The sequence below is a fragment of the Chlorocebus sabaeus genome, chromosome 10, assembly GCF_047675955.1.
Source record: "Chlorocebus sabaeus isolate Y175 chromosome 10, mChlSab1.0.hap1, whole genome shotgun sequence".
In the NCBI taxonomy this organism is placed as follows: domain Eukaryota; kingdom Metazoa; phylum Chordata; class Mammalia; order Primates; family Cercopithecidae; genus Chlorocebus; species Chlorocebus sabaeus.
Window position 1 is genome coordinate 1,904,383 of NC_132913.1, and position 21,968 is coordinate 1,926,350.

Here is a 21,968-nt window from a genome sequence, read left to right on the forward strand (position 1 = left end):
GATAATTCAAAGCTATTATGAACACTTTTACACATGGAAACTAGAAAACCTTGAGGAGATGGATAAGTTCCTAGAACTATACAACTTACCTAGGAGAAGAAGAAACAGAAACTCTGAACAGACCAATAACAAGAAGTGAGACTGACTTGAAAATTTAAAAGTTACCAACAAAAAAATGTCCAGGACTAGGCAGATTCACAGCTGAATTCTATCAGACATTCAAAGAAGAATTGGAAGCAATCCTATTGACACTATTCCAAAACATAGAGAAGGAAGGAATCCTCCCTAAATCGTTGTATGAAGCCAGTATCACCCTAATACCAAAACAGGAAATAACACAACAGAAAGAAGAAATAAAGGCCATCCAAATCAGTAAAGAGGAAGTCAAACTGTCGCTGTTTGCTAATGACATGATCGTATACCTAGAAAACCCTAAAGACTCATTCAAAAAGTTCCTAGAATTGGTAAATGATTCAGCAAAGTTTCAAGATACACAAATTAGTAGCCCTGCTATAAACCAACAGCGACCAAGCTGAGAATCAGATTAAGAAGTCAATTCATTTTACAATAGCTGCAAAAAAAATATAATAATTAGAAATTATACTTAACCAAGCAAGTGAAGGACCTCTACAAGCAAAACTACTAAACACTGCTGAAAGCAGTCATAGACAACACAAACAAATGGAAACATATCCGATGTTCATGGAGGGATAGAATCAATATTGTAAAAATGATCATATTGCCAAAAGCAACCTACAAATTCAATGAAATTCCCATCAAAATACAACATCATTCTTCACAGGACTAGAAAAAAGAATTCTAAAGTTCATATGGAACCAAAAAGGAGCCCCACATAGCCAAAGCAAGACAAAGCAAAAAGAACAAATCTGGAGGCATTACATTACCTGACTTTAAACTATACTATGAAGTCATAGTTACCAAAACAGCATGGTTCTGGTATAACAACAGGCATACAAGAAAGAAACAAACAAACAGGCACACAGACCAATGGACTAGAGTAGAGAACCCAGAAATAAAGCCAAATACAATCAACTGATCATAAAACCCAGAAGTAAAGCCAAATACAATTGACTGATCATAGATAAAACAAACAAAAACATAAAGTGGGGAAAAGACACCCTATTCAACAAATGGTGCTGGGATAATTGGCTAGCCACATGCAGGAGAATGAAACTGGATCCTCATTTCTCACCTTATACAAAAATCAACTCGAGATTGATCAAATACTTAAAACGAAGACCTGAAACTATAAAAATTCTAGAAGATAACATTGGAAAAACCCTTCTGGACATTGGCTTAGGCAAAGCTTCATGACTAAGAACCCAAAAGCAAACAAAACAAAAACAGAGATAAATAGTTGAGACTTAATTAAACTAAAAAGCTTCTGCATGGCAAGAAAAAAAAATAATCAGCAGAGTAAACAGACAACTTACAGAGTGTAAGAAAATCTTCACAATCTATACTTTTGACAAAGGACTAATATCCAGAATCTACAAGGAACTCAAACAAATCAACGAGATAAAACTAAACAATCCCATCAAAAAGTGGGCTAAGGACAATTCTGAAAAGAAGATATACACATGGCCAACAAACTTATGAAAAAAGGCTCAACATCACTAATTATCAGGGAAATGCAAATCAAAACCACAATGTGATACCACTTTACTCCTATAAGAATGGCCATAATCAAAAAATCAAAAAATAATAGATTTTGGCATGGATGCGGTGAAAAGGGAACATTTTTACATTCTTGGTGGGAATGTAAACTAGTGCAACCACTATGGAAAACTATGTGGAGATTCCTTAAAGAACTTAAAATAGATCTACCATTTGATCCAGCAATCCCACTGGATTGCTGGGTATCTATCCAAAGAAAAAGAAATCATTCTATGGAAAAGATACTTGTACACACATGTTTGTAGCTGCACAATTCACAATTGCACAAATATGGAACCAGCACAAATGCCCATCAATCAATGAGTGGATAAAGAAAATGCGGTCTATATATACCATGGAATACTACCTAGCCATAAAAGGAATGAAATAATAGCATTTGTAGCAACCTGGATGGCATTGGAGACCATTATCCTAAGTGAAGTAACTCAGGAATAGAAAACCAAACATTGTCATGTTCTCACTCCTAAGTGGGAGCTAAGCTATGCGGACACAAAGGCATAAGAATGATATAATGGGCTTTGGGAACTCAAGGGAAAGGGTGAGACAGCAGTGAGAGATGAAACACTACAACAAATAAATATCAATTAAAACCAAAAAGGATGAATCAAAGACAGAAATGTAAAACCGGAAACTATAAACATCCTAGAAGATAACAGAAAATACCATTCTAGACATAGGTCCTAGCAAAAATTTTATGATGAAGATGCCACAATCAATTGCAACAAAACAAAAATTAACAAATTGGACCTAATTAGACTAAAGAGCTCTGTACAGAAAAAGAAATGGTCAACAGAGTAAACAGAAAACCTACAGAATGGGGGGAAATATTTGCAAACTTCGTATCTGACAAAGTTCTAAAACCTGGAATCTATAAAGAATGTAAACAAATTAACAAGCAAAAACCAGACAACCCCAATAAAAATTGGGCAAAGAACATAAAAAGATACGTTTTGAAAGAAGACATATATACAGCCAACAAGCATATGAGAAGATGCTCAACATCACTAACCATTAGAGATATGCAAATCAAAACCACCATGAGATATGATTGGAGATTTTTCAAAGAACTTAGAATTACTATTTGACCTAGCAATCCCATTATTGGATATATACCCAAAGGAATATAAATTATTCTACCATAAAGACACATGCATGCATGTATTCATTGCAGTGCCACTCACAATAGTAAAGACATTAAATCAATGAAAATGCCCATCAACAGTAGTCTGGATAAAGAAAATGGCACGTATACATGATGGAATACTACACATTTATAAAAAGAAATGAGATCACATCCTTTGCAGCCACATGGATGGAGCTGGAGGCTATTAACTTAAGCAAACTATCACAGAAACAGAAAATCAAATATTGTATGTTGTTACTTATCAGTGGGAGCAAAATGTTGAGTACACGTGGGCACAAAGAAGGAAACAACAGATCCCAGGGCCAACTTGAGGGTGGAGGGTAGGAGGAGGGAAAGGACTGAAAAACTACCTACTGAGTGCTATGCTTATTACCTGGGTGACAAAATACTCTGTACTCCAAACCCCCATGACATGCAATTCACCTACATGAGAAACCTGCATATGTATCCCTGAATTAAAAGTTAATAAAATAAAATAAATTATAAAGTCCAGTAAAAGATAAGTAAGATACAGTTGATGTAAGAAAAAAATGTATAGAACTAAAATATGCAAACACATACATTCACACACACAGAAAAATGAGTACAAGTAAAATTGTGAAAAATTAAAAAAGATTGATGGATTTTATCAATGTCAAAATCCAGGTTTTGAAATTATTCTATAGTTTTGCACAGTTACCATTAAGGCAAACTGGGAAAATTGTACAAGATATCTCATATTTCTTACAACCGCAAGTGAATCTGCAATTATTTCAATTAAAATGAACTTAGAAAAGTTCACTAGCACTTCTAGTTTCAGCTCTGGCATATACATATATGGGGAGTCATTATTCTCATTTGTTTTTGACAACAAAAAAGCTGAAAAACTAAAAATCAATCACCAACGAATTGAGGTCACAGAGCAAACCACCTCCCTGAAATCAGGAGAGACAGGCAACTACAAAGAGTCACAGTGCACATCTGCTTACTTGGAGTGGAACCTGCAGGAAATATGAACCAGTAGGAACACTTAAATGGCAAATTTGATGAATATATGGGAATATCCAAGGAAAATTCCCTCGTGACTCTTACAAGGGTAGGAAATTAATCATTTTGAAATACACCTATAGTTTTCTCCATAACAAAGACTTGCTATCCAAGCAAAAACACCCTACCACAGCTTTGTTCCAGTGTAATAACAGTGGGCTACAATTGACAGAACTGTAAGACACAACTTCTATTTAAGTAGGCGTTCTTAGGGAAGCCCAAAAGCAAAGGAGGATACAGAAACAAAGACATTAGAGAAACTTGAAGTTGCTGGCAGATAAAGAAATATTAGGAAAATCCCACTCCTAGCCACACTGACATAAAATTTTATGCTAAAGGTCTCTCTACCTCAGTTCCTGTTTTAAAATAAAATTTTAAAACCTGCTACAAGGCAAGAAGAAAAGAGTCTAAAGAGAAAGTAAGCATCAGAACTAGACTGAAAAAAGACACAGATTTTGGAATTACCAGATGTGAAATTTACATTAATTTTGATTAATATGTTAAGAGTTCTAATGGGAAAAGTAGACAACATGCAAGAACAGATGGATAATGTAAGCATAGAGATGGAAACTCTAAAAAAATCAATGAAAAATGCTAAAAATAAAACACTGTAACATAAATGAAGAATGCCTTTGATAATCTCAGCAGCAGACTGGACAAAGCCAAGGAAAGGATCTGAGGTTGAAGATATGTCAGCAAATATTTCCTAAGTGAAAATGCAATGAGAGAATAGAATAAAAGCATAATAGAATGTATAAGAACTTTGGGAAAGTTTTAACAGGAATAACTTATGCAGATTGCCAGAAGGGGAGGGAAGACAGAATAAAGTGGAATAAAAATTTGAAGTAATATGGTCAAAAGCTTTCCAAAACTAATGATAGACTTAAAACCACAGAATCAGAAATCTCAGAAAAACCAAGCAGAATAAATACCCACAAATTCTACAAGTACACATATAATGTCCAAATTGAAGCAAACCAAATACACAGAGAAAATCTAGAAAGAAGAAAGCAGTTCAAAATAAAACAAAACACCTAACTTATGAAGGAATAAATGTAAGAATTGCTTTGGACTTCTTATCAGAAACCATGCAAACAACAGAGTTGGGTAAATATTTAGTGTTGGAAGAAAAAAAAATCTACCTATAAACTGTATGCTTTTCCCCTAAGACTGATAAAAAGGCCAAGATGCCCTCTCTCACCACTTCTATTCAACATAATACTAGATGTCCTAGCTAGTGCAATTAAGCTAGTACAATTATACAAGAAAACAAAATAAAACCTATGCCAATTAGGAAAATAAAATAAAACTATTTTTGTTAACAGATGACATGATTGTCATTGACAACAAAACTCCTAGAACTAATAACTGATTACAAGATTGCAGGATACAAAGTTAATAAGCAAAAGTAAATTGCTTTGCTACACACCATCAACAAACAATGGGATTTCAAAATTTTAAAAAATAGCATTTACAATAGTACCCCAAAATATAATATTTAAGTTTAAATCTAACAAAATATGTATAGTATTTATATGTGAATAACTACAACACTGATGAAAGAAATTCAAGATATAAACAGAGAGATACTCCATACTCATGAATTGGAACACTCAATGTTGTTAAGACATCAATCCTTTCCAACTTGATCTAGATTTAATACAATTCCAATAAAAATATCAGCAAGCCAATTTAGATATCAACAAACTGATTCTATAGGCAAAAAATCTGGAATAGCCAACACAACACTAAAGAAGGAAAATGAAGCTGGAAGACACACTATTTTACTTCAAGGCTTCCTATAAAACTACGGCGATGAAGACAGTGCAGCACTGGCAAAAGAATAGACACACAGATGTTCTGAAATAGTCTCACACAGATAGAGTCAATTGATCTTTGAAAAAGCAACGACGACAATTCAATGGAGAATTGACAAGCTTTCAGCACAGACAGCGCTGGAAATATTGGAGGACACACCCATGTGCAAAAAAAGAAGAAAAAAGAAAAAAAAAAAGAAAAGAATCTAGCCACAGACCTTACATTTTACACAAAAATGAACTCAATGTTAATCATAGACCTAAATGTAAAATGCAAAACTATAAAACTCCAAGGGATCATACAAGAAAATAAAATAACCTTGGATATGGTGATAAGCTTTTAGATAAAATACCAAAAGCCAGTCAATGAAAGATAAATACGATAAGTTGGATTTTATAAAAATAGTAGAGTTTTTTATTTAGGGGAGACTTTGGGAGAGACAGATACCGTCTCTGGTAGAATATCAAGAAGTTAGTAATGATGGTCAATTTTAGAGAAAGAAACAGGGAAACTCTTGATTCAGTGGTAGAAGGGCATCTTCATTTTCACTGAATTCCCTGTTGCACATTGGAAATAATTTCCATATGCATATATTAAATTAATATTTCTAAATCAGGAAATGAAACAAAACAGAGATTCTAGTACAGGGTAGAAACATGCGTTGCCATCACAGGCATGCAAAGAAAAGCTCTTAGTATTTGCATTAGCCATAAACTTAACATACATCAGTAGAGTACTGTGATTGCTAACAACTGGTGAAATTGGAATTTCCTTAATAGGAATATTACTTTTAAAAACCACACTTTCACTGTATATTAGATAAGAAGAGGATGGTTCTTGGCTCCTCTTTCTTGGGAGAGCTACGTTCAGTTTCAGGATTTTGTATAATGAAAAAAAGAACAACATAAATATGTATTTAGCCTAGGAACTAGTGAATAAATTCAAATGCACTCTCCAACGGTTCTAGAGGTGGGTAGTGTTATCATTTTGATTTAGAAAATGTGAAAATTGTCACTGGCAAATTGAACGACCTGCTGAAAGTCACAATAGTAGCAGAGAATCTCAGCCCACATCTTCCTGCTATCAGGGCCTGAGGGTTTCTATCCACTCTGCCATGTTGTCTCCAGAGGGATATCGACAAGTGCGAGTTTTCAAGTCGAACGTGCCAGAAATAGAGAGGACCTGGAAATCAGAGGAGGTAGTTGTGTAACAAAGGCACTCTTTTGAGTATTTCAAAGGCCATTCTGTGCTAGTTAAGCTACATGTGATCTGCATGTGTCAAAGGGACAGAAATGGGACAAAGATGTAGAAGCTGTAGGAAAGAAATGTAAACTCAGTACTTGACAAACACACACACATCTTTTAGGACTTCTCAAGCATTGCGTCTCATATGAAGCTTATCCTTATTCTCCTCTTGCAAGTAGGACTCGCTACTCCTTTTCATCCTCCTCTTCTATTATATGAAAGAGCTTGTGCCAGATTGACATTGTTGTTTTTTAAAGTATTTGACAAAATTCACCATTGAAGTTAGCTGAGCCTGGAGTTTTCTTTGGGGAAAGGCTATTTATTACAAAGTCTTTGGGTAGTGTTCCCTTTTCTCCCTGATATCCTGTAACTTAAATGCTACATTGCAAAATTAACAATACTGAAATCTGATAAGGGATAAGACAGAGAAGAAAAAGATTATATATACACACATTCATAAAAAATGAGGTAGAAATACTCATAAAAAATAGTCTTTATTTCTGCAACTGGTCACATAGTCATAGTTAGTATTTATAGCTATCTTTTTCCACTGATCATTACATATTCCATTTTCCCTCCACAAGTGCCTCAGCTGGCTGTGGTTCTTAAGCTGGTGGGGTGACTCAGATTTTTATTCTAGAAGGATCTAGGCTATTAGTAGTCCTGCCTGAATTGGGTTGTTGTAGTTTTTCATTAGTGTTAAACACACGGCATGGTAGTACTAACAGACAACCTAAAGTATCTGCTGTATTCTAGACATATTATTCCTTATCTCCATTGTGGAGAATCAGTCCTACATCCACTGTGTAACCAATGCCAATCACCCAGCCAGTATAGTAACTTCATATATTGCCTGTTGATTCAGACACATGAGGAGTCCAAAGTGGCCAGATAGCAGTCTTGACTTCATTGTTATGTTTCCATGTCTTACTCTCTATGTTCATGTCTTCATGTCTTAGTCTAGAGTAGTTGCTACTTCTTTCTCACTAGGTCCAATCAGCAGAATGTCATCCATGTAATAGACCAGTTTGATAACTTGTGGAACAAAGAGGTGATCAACATTCCCACAAACTAGATACTGACATAGGGCTGGAGCGTTGATATACCACTGAGGTAGGATAGTGAATGTATATTACTGGACTTGCCTGTTGAAAGCAAACTGCTTCTGGTGGTTTTTATTAACAGGGGTAGAAAAAAGCATTGACAAGATCAATAATTGCATGCCAGGTGCCAGAGGATGTGTTAATTTTCACAAGCAATGAAACCACATCTGGTAAAGTGGTTTCAATTGGGGTTATTACTTGGTTAAGTTTACAGTAATGTACTTTAATTTTCCAAGATCCATTTTTCTTCTACACAGGCCAGTTGAGTGAGTTGAATGTACCACCTCTGCATCCTTCAAGTCCTTGACGGTGGCACTAATCTCTGAAATCCCATCTGGAATGCAGTATTGCTATTTCATTACTATTTTCCTAGGTAGAGGCAGTTCTAATGGCTTCTGCTTGGCCTTACTTACTGTAATAGACCTCACTGCATAGGTCATGGAGTTGAAATGGGGACTGCTAGTTGCTGAACATGTCTCTTCTAATCACACATTCTGGAGTTCAGGAAATAACCACAGGATGGGCTCAAAGGCCCACAAGGCCCACTGTGAGATGAACCTGAGCTAAAACTTCATTAATCACCTGACCTCCGCAAGCCCCTACTCTAACTGGTGGACCACAGTGATGTTTTTGCTCTCTTGAAATTAGCATCAGTTGAGAGCCAGTGTCCACTATTCTTCCCTAAAATATGGTTATTTCTTTTTCCCCGGTGATGATGACCTTGGTAAAAGGCTATAATGTATTTGCAAAAGACTGGGGAAATATTAACAGTATAAATTTCTGGAAGTGTAGCAGAGTCCTTCCTCAAGAGACCCAGCCTTCCGTTCATTAAAGGGATCCTGGGTCTGTAAACTGGCACAATTCTGGGAATTGATTAACGGGTCATGACTCCGTGTTTTTGTGATTCAAGTTAGATTTTAGTTCACTTGACCTAGAACTCTCTTGCTTGTACCAATCACATAAGAATGTAGTAGTCTGCTCATCTTTTCACTTCTAAGAACACCATGATCATTTAGCAAATGCCACAGGTCTCTGAGAGTCCGACTATTCTGATGATTGCTGTGATTTTGCTGTCCATTATGGCAACCACACCCACCTTGCCTTTGGTTATTAAGTGCCACCACTTGACCCCTGCTACCCTGGGATCCAATTAATTTCATTGCATCTGGGTTTCCCAATTCTAAGGCAATAGTTCCCACTGTAATTTCTACCCTACAGGCAAGAACAACCACAGAGCTCTTTGAAGATGCTAGAGTTCCCCTTATAAATTTATTTCACAATCCGGGTGAAAAGTATGTCCTCTGGACCCTCTCAGCATGGGTGAGCAGGTCTTAAATAATAAATCCACCCTAACATTTCAATCTCTTAAGCCTTTAAATTCTTTCCTCTGCAGTACACCAGGGCAAGTCTGCCTTTTTTACTTTATTTAGTGCAAGCCAGCTTTTGGTCCATGTTTTGGTCAACCAACGAAACAAATGGTTAGAGCTACAAAATGAAGTTCAGAATCTCTGCTTAGTGGGAACATATTTGTAAATTTGGCCTGATCCAAGTTAATTTCTACCGTTTTCCCACATCTCTGCATTCATTTCTATATATATTCCCTATTACTGTTGGCATAAATTGGAAAAATCAAGTAGTTCTTTTGAAGTGTAGTACACCTTCTCACGGGCGCACTCTGCACCTCTCTTTTAGGACTTGAGTCTAGTCCTAAAATCTAGTCTTTTAGGACTGGACTAAAGTCTGGAACCAAAGATGAATGCAAGAAGAGGGGTCCTGGGAGACTCAGAATTATCTTGTAAAGCACCTATCTCAGGGGAGCCATAACAGGTTTCTCAGGCAATGTAGGGTTTGTCTCCTCAGACAGAGGTTGAGTGACTGCTTCTACTGGCTTCTACTTAACATTCTAACCTAATGTTAAGAATTCAAAATGACTGTACTAATGTATAATACCATCATCAGCAGTATGTCTTATTTCAGCTCTCAGGGTACCATTTATTTGCAGTTAATACCGTCATTTTAATAGCACCTACCTTGAGAAGTTGATAAATTTGCATTATAATTCAGCCACTCACCAGATGAGACACTAGGTGTGGTTTTCAGCAATCTCAGCTCTGCGGCTTCAGGAAATAGGGTCTCTTTCAGGGAAGACATAGAAACCTCCAGGTCATTTATACAGTGTTAGATCTGGAAATTAGAATCTCTGAGCTCATCCTTGTCTTTTCCCACTTTGTTCAGTGCAATTAGAAGCTATCAGTCAATCTCATTATACTTGTCAGTTTGACAAAAAAAATGTCCTAAGGTATCAAATATAGTCACCTGGAATTTTGCCTCTTACAAGTATTCAATTAGGAGTGTCTAGTGGTGATATTTTGTGTATTTCTGTTGCCACATCACACTATGTACTGTTAGTGTTCTCCTTACTACTGAAAACAGAATCATGAGCGCCTTTATATCTAATCAAATCAGAGGACTAACTCCAGAAACTCCAGAATCAACTCAGAAAACTCATCTTTGAGATTCTTTCTCTCCTCCAATTTTTAAATAGATTTAGTTGTTGTTGTTGTTGTATTGAGTAGTGAGTTCCTCGTATATTTTGGATATTAGCCCTTAGCCAAAGTATGTTTTGAAAATACTTTTTCCCTCAATCCATGGGTTGTTTCTTCACTCTACTGATTGTTTTCTTTACTGTGCAGAAGCTTTTTGGTTTCATGTAATCCCATTTGTTTATTTTTCCTTTTATTGCTTGTGCTTTTAGGATTATATTGAAGAAATCTCTGTCCAGACCAATGTCATGGAGCTTTTCCCAGGTTTACTTTACTTTAGCTTTAGGTCTCATGTTTAAGTCTTTAATTAATTTTGAATTAATTCTTGTATAAGAGCTGAGATAATGATCTATTTTCTTTCTTCTGTATGTAGATCTTCAGTTTCAGCCAGTAACAGACTGTTTTGATTACTGTAGTTTTGTAATATATTTTGAAATTCAATAGCGTGATGCATATAACTTTACTCTTTTTGGTTAAGATTGTTGGGCTATTTACAATCTTCACAGTTACATATATATTTCAGGATTATTTTTTCTGTTTCTGTGAAAAATGACATGGGAATTTTGTTAGAGATTACATTGACTCTATAGATTGCTTTGGATAGTATGGATATTTTAACAATATAAATTCTTCCAATCCATGAACATGATACATATTTCCATTTACTTGTGTCATCTTTAATTTCTTTCATCAATGTTTCATAGCTTTCAGTATGCAGATATTTCAATTTCTTGATTAAATTTACTTCTAAGTATTTTTTGATTTTATTATAAATGGGATTTTTTTTCTTAATTTCTTTTTGAGACAGTTTGTTGTTAGTGTATAGAAACACTGCAGATTTTTGTGCATTGATTTTGTATCCTGCAACTTTACTAAATTTATGAGTTCTAACAGTTTTTGGTGGCATTTTCAGGATGTCTACACTCTTATGTTCATTTCAGCATTATTTACAATAGCCAAGATATGGAAACAACCTAACTGGATTAAAGTGGATGAATGGATTAAAAAATCAGTGGATGAATAAATTTTGAAAAATATGGTAGAGACACACAAGAGAATATATCATCCAGTTTTAAAAAGCCAGAAATTCTGTCATTTGCGACAACATCTTGTATCCTGCAAATGAGGATCCTGCAAATGAGGATACAAACTGAGGTCATTATGTTAAGCATAATAAGCCAGGCACAGAGAGATAAACGCCATGTGATTTCATTTGCATGTGGAATCTAAACGATATGAACTCAGAAGTAGAGAGTAGAGTGGTGATTGGCAGAGGCTGAGTGTGTTGAGGGGACAGTGTGGGAAGGATGGACGGGGAAAGGAAGGACGTTGGTTAACACCTACAAAGTTACAGTCAGATAGGAGGAACAGTTCTAGTGTTTGATTGTACAGTAGGGTGACTATAGTCAATAATAATATATTGTGCATTCAAAATAGTGAAAAGAGAGGATTTTAAATGTTCTCACCACAAGAAATGATAAATATTTGAGGTAATGGACATGCTAATTGCTTTGATTTGATCATTCTACCACACACATGTTATCAAAATATTACTTTATAAATATAAACAATCATTATTTGTCAACTGAAAATAAAATAAAACAACAAAAAAACTATGTTCCTTTGGTTCCTTTAAAGACTTAGGTAAGAGTTGATGCTCCGGTCTTTAGTCTGAATTCCACAGGGCAGCGGGCTGGAATTTAGGCAGAGTTTCTACATTCCAGTCTTCAGGAGAGTTCCCTCTCCTTCACTAAACCTTAGTCTTTGTGCTGAAAGCCTTCAACTAATTGGGTGAGACTTACCCATATAATGGAGGATAATTTGCTTTACTCAATTTTACTCAAAGTCTAGTGATTAAAATATTAATCATATATAAAAGTATCTTCACAGCAATATCTAGACTGGTGTTTGGCCAAACAGTTGAGCACCATAATGTAGGCAAGTTAACGCATAAAATCAATCACAGACAGGAAACTAAATCTTTTTTGTCTTTCTACTTCCAGAGCCTTGAAAGTGTCTAGAAAATAGTAGGTATGAAATAAATATTTATTTATTAATTAGTAAATAGTCTATTGCCTGCCAATTTAATGATAACTTTTCAAGGCAATGAGTTTCCTATTTCTGTTTCTAGAGATGGGACAAATATTGAGTGATTGTGAAATGAGAAGTTAAGCATACCTGCTTAGAGAAAGTTTGATTACTGGAAATTCTAGAGTGTGAAGAATTTTATTCTTTGTGGAATATGATAGGATATTTTTTACTTCGTTCCATATGTGCCAAAAGCTTAAAAATCTTCATTAGAAAGGACTATGAAGCAGGATGAGCTATGAAGCAAATTTAGAAACCAAAATTAATGACAAGTTGCTCACAAACCCCTCACCTGTCTAACGTCTTTTCTAAGCGATCACATGTTCTCCGTGGGAGCATATGCATGGGGTGCATGTCTTTTTCTCTCTGTGTACTTTATTTGGTGTCTTTTTCGCTCCCCGTACTTTATTTGAAAACCTGTCTGGAAGGGATATTGGAATAGCAATGAGGAAGGAGCTGCCAGGTTTGGTGATTCATTTCTATATAGCCTGAGGCCATTTTTATTCCCAGGAGCCCACGCAGAAATCATCATCTATGGCTGTTTCCTCCTCTCTGTGCATCCCTGCCTCCAGGAAACAGAGTCAGGGAGGACTCAGTGAAATCTTAGGGACATGTAAGAGTATAAGGAATGCAGAGGGTCTCTTCCCCACCTGCAAATATCTCCCCTCCCCTCAAAGAAAACTATCTTGAGAAAACAGTCAGGTATTATGGGGTTTGTGAAAACTCATAATCCTGAAACCTTTTATAGCCAAGGTTCCCCAATAAATACTGAAAGACATTGGCAAGGCAGCTTGTGGTTATACAGCTGGAAGATGGAGAGAACTGTAAACACACAGACTGAAGAGAAAACTTCCTTGGCTGGCCTGAGGGGAGGGAAGAATTATCTCATCTGCTTGTTCTGGGGAACAATGCATTGGCTACCATCTGGAAGTTGAACTGGTGAGATCTGACAACTCATTACCAGGAACAAGAAGACACGATGGTAGACAGAACTCTTACCCTCTGGAATCACGCTTTCCAAACAGAAGAGGCACCTACTTTTAAGCGAAAAGTGCCCCTCCCACCTAAGTTCTTGTATCATTAGATGAACTATAAGGAACATCCATGCATTGACAGCTTACGTCCCTGCATTTTAATTTGAGTTCTAACAAGGAATCACTGTGAACCATGGCCAGGTGGGAAGAACATGGGATGTGGGTTCTGACTCTCAGATCCTAAAGAAGTTGGAGATATTCTACCCCTCAGCTTTCTCAGTTCCAAAGTGAGCAGGTGAGACTGGATGAGTTGTAGAGCCCCACGGAGTTGAGCTCAACTATGTGTGACTTGCCATCTGGAAGAGTCAGGTAAGGACTAAGAAGGAGCCGGACCTCAGGATGCTGAGCATTGTGTGTCTGTCCCACAGGATCCCCTCCCCTCCCCTCTCTAATCTTCTCCCCTAGAACGGCAGACCCTAGAGTATCCCCAATAATTTCTGCTGGTGTCCATGCCTGTGTATTATTGATAGGTGTCACCTGTGACTTGCCTCTAACCAAGAGAAAATGGCAAACCGGAGCTGGAGGCTCCCCCTTGCTGGCTTTGGAGAAGCAAGCAGCCACATAGTGAGAGGGCCCAGGGAGGCCACATGGCAGGGAACTCTAGGAGCTGAGAGTGGACACTGACTGACATCCAGCAAGAAAACAGGACCTCGGTCCTACAAGTGCAGGAATGTAACTCAGCCAACAACCTCAAGGTAGTGAATATTTCCCCAGTCAAGACTTTGATGAGAACCCAACCCTGGATTGCAGCGTGGTGAGACCCTAAAGGAGAAGACCCAGCTAATCTGTACCTGGGCTTGTGAGTTACAGTAACTGGGACATGACAGATGTTTTGTGACTTAACAAACTTTTCCCTAAGTTGCTAACATTGTGTTTATTTATTATGCAGCAAAAAGTTCTAATATATTTGCCTTTCTCTGTGCCTCATTTGGAATGGGTTCCCTTCCCTCTGACTCCAGAGGAACCCAACTTCCATTGGGTTCAGTCAGTGGAAGCACCAGGAGATCAGAGGGTGAGAAGTGACGGAAGTTTGGGAATTCAAACTCCTTTCCGTCTGTACAAGCAGCCCTCTCCATATGGCCACCCTCTTTGGAGTTAGGAAACTGTTTTCTTCCTTTGCTCTGCCAGGCTCTCCTGGCTGTTGCTACTTCCCCGAGAATACCTGACCATTCCTTGTGCTTTATCTGTACTTTCACCACACTTTTTGCAAAGATTCCCTTTATTAACCTTTCCACAAATAACCCAGATAGATGAGTCACCTGCTTCCTGATGGGTCCTGACCAACACAACAAGGCTTCAAGGAGACATATCCCATGAGCTCCTTTCCTGCCCCCAACAGATGGAAAGAGGAAAATGAAATTAAACATCCACCACAGGCAGACTTCGTGCGCATAGATTGGTGGATAATTATTAAATTACTTTTTGCACAACCTTGAAAAAATTGACTTGGGGTTTGAAACGTAGATGCCGATGCCTTCTATTAATAGAGGTCAAATTTGGCCATTCCTGCAAGAAAATTAATGAGATACAAATTTCTAAATTAAGACCACATTTTTATGTGTATAGTAAAAACTGAGCACAGAAGAGGAAAAGGGCTTTATGGACTCTGTTGATTTGGGATGAAATAAGCTTATTCCATGCTTGCTGCTGTGGTGGAGTGTCTCACATGGTACGATCTTTGTCACAGACGTCACTTATTGGGCATCGAACATGCGCACATTGTGTGGTGCTCAGTGCCTGCCCTGTACTCACTTAGCCTTGCAGAAAGGAGGTGGTTGAGCTCCTTTGTCCAAATTCACCAACAGACTGGTTGGCAGACCTCTGTTTAGACCTGGCTGGCTGACTCCCACTTTGTGTTCAGTACCAATGAACCAATTCACATTATTACACAGTTCGCCCAAAGAAAGGGAGGGTTTAGATTAGGCCTTGGATTGTGAAATGGGAGACTATTATTTATTCATAAAGGCAGTGATTTCAATCTCAATGAAAGCTACTTGAAACAGATAATGTGCCTTTTATATAGACACATAAATAGGTCCCTGTTCAGGAATGTACCATCATTCTTTCCTGTTGTCTGTGATAAGCTGAGATGTATTTTCAGGCCTGACATGTGCCGTAAGAAGCATGCATTAGCACACTTTGTGTCTTTTTATCATGGTGCCTATTGACTCAAGGAGAAAATGTTGCCTATTAAGTTTTACATTAACTAGAAACCCAATCACTCATTAAAAATTGATTAACTTAGTCCCAGCACTTTTGGAGGCTGAGGCGGGCAGACCATGAGGTCAGGAGCTTGAGACCAGCCTGACCAACATGGTGAAATCCTGTCTCTACTAAAAATATGAAAAGTAGCCTGGCATGGTGATGTGGACCTGTAATCCTAGCTAATTGGGAGGCTGAGGCAGGAGAATAGCTTGAACCCGGGAGGTGGAAGTTGCAATGAACCGAGATTGCGCCACTGCACTCCAGTTTGGGCAACACAGTGAGACTCCCTCTCAGAAAAAAAAAAAAAAAAAAAAAAGATTAAATTTGACATTGCCTCCAATGGCAGAGGGTGCACTGCTGTTGCTGTTCTTGCTCCTGTTTTTATTTTTCCTAATTGTTCATTTAAAAACAACTTATGAGGCAAAGCCTTTGCCTTCTGTTATGTGGAGGCTGAGACCGATGCAGCCCATGGCAACATCTCACCACAAACACACAAATTTTAGGACATGGGCTTATCTGTGGTAGTCAACAGTTTACCCTGGAGTCATTCTCAAACCACGAGAGGATGTGAAAGGAGTAGATATGTTGTCTTTCCTCCATTATGCTCCTCCCCTGCCTCAAGTGTCCCCAAGGGATCAGGCTCAATGACATGGGTGTCATTTTTTTGGGATGAGCTGTCATTCTTACATGAGCATCTGTCCCAACACGTAACAAATAGCTTGTGTGGCTCAGTTTTCTGGGTGTGGGTAGCTGACACAAGGCTTCCAGAGGACCTGGGCCAGGATATTTAGGGACCAGATGTTTTCCCAGAACTCTGGGGGCAAGGACCACAGGTATGGGCTTCCCTGCAGTGCAGCTGGAGGTAGGAGGTAGGCTAGTCTAGGTTAACTTACCACAGATCAATCCATTAAATGGAAAATTCATCATGTTTCCTGACTCTACCAATGTCCTACAAAGCTTTTTTCACTCAGCCATTTATGACGATAACAGGAACTCACGTTAGAAGTGTTGGTAAAGACCAGTAGGCTATGGATGTTAGGGCACAGAATGTGTGGGCATAGGCATTTCTTCCTTAAATCCAATTTTCACATCTCTGTTCTAACCTCTGGCCCTGCTTCCCCGCTCTGTTTCTCAGTTCTCTCTCAGTTTTCCCTCTTTCTGTTTTTTATCTGCCTCATTCCCTGTCTGACCCTAGGAATCTCCTTTTCCTGTGTGACCCATTAATCCCCAAGAATGGTAATATAGGCATCCTGATCCCTTGTAGGTCTCCTTCTTATAAATCTACTTTAGAAAAATATGTGATTCAGCCTCTGTGCTAACATCCATCCCTGGGTCTGAGGATAATTAAAAAAGAGCCTCCTTGTTACCTTGTAAGTCACACTTGGAAAAGGATTATTTGATCTATGATCTTGCTAAAATCATGAATGACAAGCAGATGTACCAAATGGAGTAGTTATATTACCAGAAAAAATTATCTATATCAATTGTGAAGAAATACTGTATAATTATTTTTCTTGTTAAAAATCGATTAAGTAGAGTGCTTTGGGCTCCCAGGAAGAGAAACATGATTCATATTGGATTGAGCAATAAGGGATTTCATTGGTTCACAGCACAGGAAGTGGCATGATCGGTTGGAATTCATGTACAATTTCATCAAGGGACCTCTCTTGGCTCTTCTCAGTCTGGATTCTTCCCCTTTGTTTTCAGGTGGCTGCAGCAACAGCCAGGGTCCCCAGCTTTCCAATATATTCAGAGTTCCATCTTAATAGTAAGAGGCTTTACATCCTGCAGGTGGACACAACCTAAATTACCTGTTCCCTGGGGCTGTCCATCTTCCTGTCTCAGTGCATTCAAGGATGGGATTTTAGATACAAAGACACTTTTCGTTGGGCTCTGCTGTTCCAGTCAGACCCATGCCTCTGCACACCCTCTCCCTGTGCTCTGTTCCTCCCACACCCCATGCCCACCGGCACCCTTTATTCAATTCTACTGTGTCCTAAATTCCCAAGGGCTTCTACTCATCACTGTAAGCAACACAAAACAAACACAGCAAACAATCCTAGCGCCAAGCTGATTTGGATGCTTTAAAGTATAGGTACCTCACCCAATAATTTGCTGCCACACTTATTCTTATTCTAGTGGCTTTTACTATTTATATTCTGTACTATGCATTGAGCATGTATGACATTAAATTGTAGCACTTTTGTATCCTAAAGAGTGTGTGTGTGTGTGTGTGTGTGTATTCTGTAGGGTTTTCTATGTACAAGATCACGTAATCTATAAGTAGAGATAGATTTGCTTCTTCCATTCTATCTTGATGCATTTTATTCCTATGATTTTCTTTCCCAATTGCCCTGGTTAGCCCTCCAGTACAGTGTGAGGTGGACGTGGCGAGAGGGGACATCTGCGACTTGTTCCCATTTTTAGATTTAGGTTTTTCATAGAGTCTTTTTTTCAAGATGAGGAAGTTACTTTCAGTTCTTACTATTGCATCTTTTGAATCTCAATGAGATTGTGTTAAATCATTTTTATGTATCTATTGGGATGAATATATGGATTATGTCCTTATTCTATTCTTATTATTTCTTAAATTGACTTTTCAGATGTTATACCAAACTCGCATTTCTGAAGAAACTGCACTTCATTATCATCTTTTTATATATTTCTGGATTCATTTTGCTACTATTTTGTTGAGGTTCTTTGCATTTATATTCATGAGACATTGGTCTGTAGCTTCCATTTCTTGTGATGTCTTTGTTTTGTTTTCATATTAGAGTAATACTGGTCTCATATAATGAGATGGAACGAGTCCTCTTATTTTGGAAAGAGTTTGTGAAAGATGGGGATTAATTCATCTTTGAGTGGTGAAATTCACCAGTGAAGCCATCTAGACATGATCTTTTCTTTGTGGGGTATTTTAAATTACTTATTCTGTATCTGTTGTAAATTTATTTCATTTTCTCTTTTTTCTTGAGTCAGTTTTGTAAGGTTCTTGAGTCAGTTTTGTAAGTTAACTCTTTCTAAGAATTTGTTCATTTTATAGGCTACCCGTTTTTTTTTTTTTTTTTTTTTTTTTTTGCCAGAGACTTCTTCATACTACTACTTCCTTATAATCTCTGTTTCTCTAAAATTTTATTTATTTAACTAAAATATTTTAGAGACAGAGTTTTTGCTGTGTTTCCCAGGCTGGCTTTGATGTCCTGGGCTTAAGTGATCTTTGTACCTCAGCCTCCTGTGTAGCTGGGTCTACAGGTACCTGCCACTTAGCCTAATCTCTGTTTTTGCTTTTTAAAGAAATGTCTGTAAAGTCGGTAAGGATGTCCTCTCTTTTATTCTTAATGTTATTATTTTGAGTCTGTCTTCTTTATTCTTGATCAGTCTTGCTAAAGAATGGTTAACTTTGATCTTTTCAAAGGTGCAGTTGTTGATAGTGTCGATTTTCTCTACTGTTTTTATGCTCTCTGTTTCATTTAAACCCAATCACATATTTATTATTTCCCTCCTATGCTTGCTTTGGGTTTAGTTTGTTCTTCTTTTTATGGTTTCCTAAGGTTGAAAGTTAACCTGTTGATTTTACCTCTTTCTTACTTTAAAATTTTTTGTTATGTATATTTAAGGCATACAACATGAGGTTTTGACATAATATAGTAAAAATGATTGCTACAAACAAGCAAATGAACGTATCCATCACAAACACAAGGTTACCTCTTTTTGGTCTATGTGGGCGTGTAGTAAAAGCACCTAAAATGTACTTTCTTAGCAAATTTCCATTATGCAGTACAATATTATTGACTACAGTTCTCATGTTGTACATCAGATTTCTAGGCTTATTCATCCTGGAGAAATGCAGCTTTATACACTTTGATTTACATCTTTCCATTTTCTTGTGCTCCCGTAACCACCATTCTACTCTGTTTCTATGTATTTGACTCTTACTTTTTTAATATGCATTTACAGTTATAAAATTCTCTCTTAGCTGCATTTTATAAGTTTTGGTAAATTTTTCTTTCATTGGCCATCCATTTTGAAGTATTGTCCAATTTTACTTCTGATTTATTGTTCAATTTGTTGGTTATTTAAGAGTATGTTATTACTTGCCACATGTTTGTGAATTTACCAAATATTCTCCTGTTATTGATTTCTGATTAATTCCTTGTGGCAGGAAAACATATTTGTATAATTACAGTTCTTTTAAATTTATTGAGGCTTTTATGTAGACTAGCATATGGTTTATGCTGGAGAATATCTCCTATGTTCTTGAAGACAATATATATCTTGCTGCTATTGGGTGAAATGTTCTATCAATGTTTGCCAGCTCCATTTGTTTTTTAATGTTGTTCAGGTCCTCTACAGTGTTGTCTTTCTTTGCTGATCTTATGTTTAGTTATTATAGCTATTATTGAAAGTGGATTACTGGAGTCTCCATCTGTTGTTAAATTGTCCATGCCGTTCTTCAATTCTGTCAGGTTTTTCTCTCCTGTATTTTGGGATTGTACTGTTTGTTAAGTGCACATATATTTGTAATTGTTAGATCTTCAGTCAATCAATCTTGACTGATTTTTTTTTGACAATTGTTATTTAGTTTTTATTTCATAATCATAAACTTAACTCTGCAATCCAGCTAGGCATGGGAGGGAACAAGGAAAACACGGAACCCGAAGGGAACTACAGTGAGAGCACAAAGATTCTAGGATATTGCGAGCAAATGGGGTGGAGGGGTGCTCTCCTGAGCTCCTGAAGGAATGATCTGTGGTGAAGATAAAACACAAGTCAAACTTATTCGAGTTGTCCACAGTCAGCAATGGTTATCTCCTTGCTGGTCTTGCCATTCCTGGACCCAAAGCACTCCATGGCCTCCACAATCTTCATACCTTCTTTCATCGTACCGAAGACCACATGCTTGCCATCCAACCACTCACTCTTGGCAGTGCAGATGAAAACATGGGAACCATTTGTGTTGGGTCCAGCATTTGCCATGGACAAGATGCCAGGACCTGTGTGCTTTAGGATGAGGTTCTTATCATCAAATTTCTCCCCGTAGATGGACTTGCCACCAGTGCCATTATGGCACGTGAAGTCTCCACTCTGACACAAACCCTGGGATTATTCTGTGAAAGCAGGAACCCTTATAACCAAATCCTTTCTCTCCAGTGCTCACAGCACGAAAATTTTCTGCTGTCTTTGGAAGCTTGTCTGCAAACAGCTCAAAGGAGATGTGGTCCGAGGGCTTGCTATCAACAGCAATGTCGAAAAACATGGTGGGGTTGACCATGGCTGATAGTACAGGGCTACTGGCAGCGGCGGCATCTAAAAAGTCTTTAGTAACATTTTTGTTGAAGTCTATTTTGCCTGTTGTTATTATAGACATTTCAACTTTCTTTGCTTATTGTTGGCATGTTACATTATGTCTCATGCTTTTACTTTTAATCTGTTTATTTCTGTTAATCTAAAGTGTGTCTCTTATAGAAAAAATATGCATAGACATTGTTTTCAATTTTTATGCATTGTGTAAAACTGTTTTTTTAATTAGGGTGTTTCATTAATTTGCATTTGATGTCATTACTGACAAGGTAAAATTTACTTTTGTCATTTTGCTATGTGTTTTTTGTGTGTCTCATTTCTTTGTTTTTCCATTGCTGCCTTACTGACTTCTTTTGTCTTAAGTAAAAATTTTCTAGTGTAGCATTTCAATTTCCTTTTTGTTTCCTTTATTATGAGTTTTGAGTTAGTCTTAATGGTCACCCTGGATATTACAATTAACATCTTAATTTATAGCAAACTAACCTGAATTAATACTAACTTAATTCACTCGTATATGGACACTTTGCTCCTGAATGATTCCATTTTTTCTCTACTACTTAGTGCTATTATTGTTATACAATTACATCTTTATGCAGTCTAACTTAATCAACACAGCATTCTAATAACTGCTTCACATTGCTGTCTTTTACATCACACAGGAGAAGAATTACAGAAGAATACATTTACTTCTTTCTTTCTGACTTGCATGACTTTTATTTCTTTCTCTTGTCCAATTGCTCTGGCTAGAACTTCCAGTACACGT

At 37.3% G+C, this 21,968-nt stretch overlaps 1 pseudogene; it reads right to left on the minus strand.

Annotated features, from left to right (window-relative positions):
- Positions 1 to 20,559: 20,559 nt before the first annotated feature.
- Positions 20,560 to 21,176, minus strand: LOC103216862 (peptidyl-prolyl cis-trans isomerase A pseudogene; annotated as a pseudogene).
- Between the last annotated feature and the right edge of the window lie 792 nt (positions 21,177 to 21,968).